We start from the raw sequence: 5,931 nt of genomic DNA, 5'->3' as shown, positions 1-5,931 counted from the left end.
TGTTATGCAGTAAATTTCTTAACAACTGGTATCAGAGCCATGGTTGAGGGTTTGGGCTTCAAATGTATGCCTTCAATGAAGGATTTATTTTAGCCCAATAGATAAAAGGATCAACGCAGAAGTTTGTTGGTATTGCTCATGAGATCACTGTTGAAAATGGTTAAAGAGATAATTGAATTCAAATTTGGTATGGATCTGGATCAGCGATGTTGGCCGAAGACCTGGTGGATAGATAAATTTGCGTGAGAAGATAACGGATCTGCTATGTAGAGTTTGATAGTCAACGTATTTGCATATGAAAAGAAGTCAAATCTAGTCAAATCTAATGTGGATTTACGGGTTAGATCGGGGGGTGCCTCCTTCTGTCCAAGATCTCTCATTTTCTTCGAGTCCCAATCGCCTTTCCACCCTGCCCACACAGAGCCGAGCATGAATAAAGAAAATAAATTGTTGGCATCGATGGCACTGCTGGAATTCTCATGCTGAATGCCGGAAATGTGGTTTCCATGGATGATGATTGTATTCTCGAAGAGCAGTAAGGATGAGAACAAACATTGTCAAAAGCAGTGATGGCCAAGAATGAAAGACTCAGAAAATGTCCAAGATTCAAGAAATGACATGATTAATAGAAGTTTTTTGTTTTTGTGTGCCATGTGGATTTGAATGAAGTGATAATTAATAGAATGGCGGAGAGAGTAAAGCTGATGCTGGCATCGCCCATCCAGTTGGCGGATGAGGTATCGAAAACGGCTGAAGAAGCTCATTCTTTCAAGCAGAAATGCAGGCGCAACGCGGTTCTGAAGAGGGTTTTCACCATAACATCAGCGGCAACATTCAGAAAAATGAATTTCTTACTGGACAACTCGATCGGGGATGTGACGTGGCTTCTGAATGTGTCTGCGAGTGGGGAAGATCGAGCAGACCATTTGGGTTTGCCTCCCATAGTGACAAACGATCCGATGCTGGGCCTGATCTGGGAACAAATAGCACGGCTGCACACAGGGAGCAGTCCAGAGGAGAAAGCGAACGCGGTAGCCTCATTGGTTTCTCTGGCCCAGGACAACGAGTGAAACGGGAAATTGATTGTCGAAGAAGGCGGAATCGGCCCCTTGCTCAAGCTTATCAAGGAAGGCACCGTTGAAGGCTAGGAAGCCGCGGAAAAAGCCATCGGGAAACTTGGTAAGGATCCTGAACGCGTTAGGTAGATAATTCAGGAGGGTGTGTGCTTTGTTTTTGCTAAGGTCTTGAAGGACGGTGGTCCAATGAAGGTCCAGAGTATGGTTCCCTGGGCTTTGTCTGAGTTGGTCTCCCATGACCCCGAATCGCAGGAGCATTTTTCCTGGAGAGGAATTAGCGATTTGATAGAAGTTTTTTGAGCAAATCAAATTGAGAAAGGATGGGTCAGAATCGCAACAGCAAAAAAAAAAAGAAAAAGAAATTAATGAAGTCAAAATTATTGCATGTAAATGGGCATACTACTGTAAGACTTGGTAAGGCATGTGTACCCCTTGATGATCATTGGTAAATTCTGGGTAGACCTAGGTGATAGGGGGGATGTCGGGTTAACAATACCCCGGGTAAAAACTATGAGGGGGGTAAGAGCTAGAGTGAGCGGGATTGTCTCACTTAGTAGGTTTGGCCGGAGTTAGTCAAGGAACCCCAAGTCAAGTTTAAGGGGGGGGAATTGTTAGGTAAACTTGACTCAGGATAGAGTCAAAGTTGACCAGGTTAAACAATGATGGTTTTGGGGCATCTAGTATTGTGCACCCATAGTATTCTGCCTGTGGTATTATATGTAATGGAGCTTATAAAAGGCTGGAAGGACTTCATTGTAACGCAAGACCTGGAGGTGAGCGGTGAAGGCTCACTTGGTCAGATTGGCCAGGGTTTTGGCCAATGCTAATAAGATCTTATTAGGTTGGGTTTTTCCCCGGATTTGGGGTTCTCCCAGATAAACATTTGTGTTTATGTGTTTATGGTTATTGCTGTTTATTTTTATATTTATTCCTCTCAGTAATTATTTATGTTATGCAGTAAATTTCTTAACATGTTCGCCATCTTCTTTCACCACGAGAATCGATCCCGCAAATCTCTCACTGAACAGGGTCTACCACAGGCTTAAGGAAAACCCCTCAACAACAAAGGCATCCCCTTGAAGCCAGAAAAACTTTGGTACCAAATGTAGGTTTTAACCCCGTACAGAAATTACTTGCATATGAACTCTAAAACATAGAAAATAAAAATGCGAGAGCATAAAACATAAGACAAATATACACAAAGATTTTCCCCTAGATCTCAAAATCGAGACTACCAGCCGGATTTTTCAATATTTTCCTTTCAATGTTACAATACATATTTATACATACCAAAGCATCCAATACCATGGACCAAAAACCATGTGTGAAAAACATGCAAAAAACCATAGGTAGGTCCGCCCAACCTAATATAGGGTCCAAAAAACAAAATTTTCTGGGGTGCTACCCCAGACCCCATAGAGGGGGGTTACTTGCACCCCTCAAACACCCTATGAGCCCTCCGCTATGCAATCAGCGCAACGAAGGGGGCGCTTCGCCCCCCTTCTAACCCCCCGGTTAACTATGTGGTCTAGTTGTGGAAAGAATATAACACAACCCAACATATACGCCACAGTTACCAGCGCAATTAGCATTCGTGATTCAAGTAAGCGCCTTGAATAGAATTTTTCATTGAACCGTCATTGACGAGGGGGCATCTACTTGTATTATGTCTATAAATTGCTGGAAAACACTTGGCTCACCACCTTTGTCACGTTTACCAACAACGTTAAAATATTTTGACAGTCGAACATATACACCTTGTGGAATATTGAGTAATCTAAAAATCGAACCAGGAGGAAAAAAAGTAACTATTGAGGTTGAGGTTGTTAACGGACCCCTCGACTACAAAATTTTGTGAGAAGACTGTGGGTTTATGTTATGGTTGTTGTGGTTTCAATGTACTTTCATACGATTCCATTCCCTCATAAAGGTGGAATCACAGTCATCGACCAACTTTCTTTCTTCCCCTCTAGTTCACAAGCTACTGGAAGCATTCCATTGGTACACGGACCCCCGCTATCTCTTCAAAACATTCATGTAGGTCTCTTTAATGATCCTTCCCTAATGGGTACTTTTTCACTACTGTCACCATCAAACTTGGCAGAGGTGGAAAAATTTGAGACTTGCAACATGATATCTTCCACTTCATCTAACTTAAGGAATATTACCAATAGTTCTGAAGTTGGTAGTAATATTGAAATCATGTTGCTAAGCACTATTGATCTTGCATAGCAATCAATCTTTCTAGCTTGTGTGGCGAACCCAAATCCATTTTCACCAATTGTATGGGTAGATCGTTCATTGGAATATGGTACTTCCTCTGATCCTTTTTCACGTATATTTTCTCTACTGATGAAGGAATCGTCCAATCAATGATGACAGAAGAAGAACCATGGGAAGATTATCATCATCATTCCCATCTTCTAGATTACATAGAAGATTATTCAAATGAATTTAACCACCCTTCAGTTGTTAATTTCCTTTCAAACTTTGTTTTCATAGATACAGTAGATTCCCAGCAAAACCTCTCAAATATCGAAGAAACAATTTCTATCAATATTTCAACCAAAGCTAACATTGTAGAAAACATTTATGTTGGAAAATATTGTTCTTCATCAGAACTTGATAATTATCGTACTCTCTTTCATGAATTTCGAGATATATTTGCATGGTCATATAAGGAGATGTCAGGAATTGACTCTAGTATAGTTGAACATGAAATCAAAATGTATCTTGATGTCAAACCAGTGTGACAACACCTCCGTCATGTTCATCCAAAAAAGGTTGTTGCTACTAAAATAGAAGTTGAAAAATTTTTGTTGGCATTATGATGCATGTGTTGTACTTGATGGAAACCCACTCATAGAAGAACATCTCACTTATATACAATCAGATGAATCTATAGAAGAGATATCAGATGTGACATAATACATGGGATGCAGGACAACTCAAAGGAATCAAATGACAAGTCCTTAGTATGACAAGTTAGCTTTGCCATCAAGTCCAAAGGGGGAGATTGTTGGCATTATGGCTCAAGTGTTGTCCTTGATGGCAACTCATACAGATGACAGATCATAGTGCAACAGGTCAGTAGCAAAGATTGATGATCAGCCTACAAAGAATGAAGAAAATAAGAAGTTCGCAAGTGCACCAATCAATAGGTGCGGTCATAGGCAGGATCCACAGGAACATCGTTCAGAAGGTGCGAACATGTTCGCAGGTTCACAGTTCAAAAGGTGCAGACCCCAGCTCACACACTTTCATGCAGAGAAAAAGTGCACGCACGTGGGAAATCTTAAGGCTGGTCCATGGTATTAGTTAGACAGTTTTCGATCCTATGGTTTTGGTCCGTGGTATTGCATCCAAAAGAGTTGAACCCAAGTATTAGATCCTTGGTATTGTTTCTCAATGGTTTTGGTCCATGGTTTGAGAAAGGCCTAGACTATAAAAAGTGGAAGAAGATCATTTGGAGTATATACTCATGGGTTGAATATCTTAAGGTGAGCAAGATCTGAAATACTTGTGATCAGTTGGTGAGTAATAACTAGATCTGAATCAAGGAGAAACTTGAGTATTATAGACAAATCAACTGATGGGTCAAGATCTCCTTGGTGCATGATCAGATCTATAGATATGATAGTTTGGGGTATGCTTGAAGATTGATAAATTATCTATACCCGGAGGTACGTAGTCCAGACACTGTGCAGGTGTGGAGGTGCGCAGGCGAGCCATAGCAACAGGTGTGGATACTCGCAGATCAGAAGACTGTGCAGGTGTGGATGTGCGAAGGCAAGCCACAGTAGCAGGTATAGATTCTCACATATCAGAAGATTGTGCAGGTGTGGGGGTGCACAGGCAAACCACAACAGCTGATGCGAAGGTGCACAGTTGAGCCGGAGGTATAGGTGCAGTGATACACAGGCTCAACACGGAGAAAGTGCGGATACCCGCATGCTTCCTATTGGTGAAGTTGCGGACTTCTCAGAAGATATGTTTTAGCTGATTTTGTCTATTACTGCTGTATTCAGGGTTCTGAATTAATGTCTGGTTACTGGTACTATGTTCTGATAATAGCACTCTGAGAAGTGATTGATTGATTGATTATGTTTAGCTTCAATATTGATGAATGAGATCTATAATGGATCAAGTTCATAATGACTTATTTTTATGAGATATGATGGACTAGATCTGATTTCTAACACACATATTATCCTTGTATATGTAATGATCTGGTGATTGGGTGATTCAAAAGATAGATTGATTATGTGATGAAAATTGGATGAAATGTGGCCTTCAGATTATGTGTTTAGCTTCAGGAGTATCCAGTTTGAAAATGTATGAAACGTGGTACCCAGAGGAGAGAATATTGTAGGTTGGTGCCTACGTACTAGTATCTTAGCTAGTACAAAAGCAAAGTGGGTGGTAGCTCCCTTCCAGTAGCAGTTGGAAAACTTTGGAGCATGTTAGCAGGTTGCAGCCTGCGTACTAGTAAATGGATGAGCTCGTACAAGAGCTAAGGTGGTTGTATCTCCCTTCCAGGAGAGTCTGGAAAACGAGGGTTGTAGCCTTCTGCAAGTAGAAGCCTGTGTACTGGTATAAGTCTGAACCAGTACAAAATATTGTAAAAGGAAGTTTCTTATTAAAAGAAGATAGAGATGACTTGCAGCAGGTTGTTTTCACCCACATTGGGTTTCCACCTTATATCTTGGTTTCCATGTGTGCTTCTTGTGTGTGATGATCTATTCTGTTTTACTGCTTTGGTTTACTATTCAATGCACTCATTAAGGATCAACTAACTGAATCATAAGTACACTGGATATACACTGATTGCATTAATCATTGTTGTGGAAGTAGC

General features: G+C 40.9%; 1 pseudogene; it reads left to right on the top strand.

Annotated features, from left to right (window-relative positions):
* The first annotated feature begins 659 nt into the window (after window positions 1-659).
* LOC149214381 (protein CELLULOSE SYNTHASE INTERACTIVE 3-like) lies at window positions 660-1,376 on the top strand (annotated as a pseudogene).
* The last annotated feature ends 4,555 nt before the right edge of the window (window positions 1,377-5,931 follow it).

The sequence above is a fragment of the Pinus tabuliformis genome, chromosome 1_1 (genome assembly GCF_031772625.1).
Source record: "Pinus tabuliformis cultivar Carrire ecotype Pingquan chromosome 1_1, CPIR1, whole genome shotgun sequence".
NCBI classification, from domain to species: domain Eukaryota; kingdom Viridiplantae; phylum Streptophyta; class Pinopsida; order Pinales; family Pinaceae; genus Pinus; species Pinus tabuliformis.
Note: the sequence above shows the minus strand (reverse complement) of the source record. Positions and strands in the feature narration are given on the sequence as shown.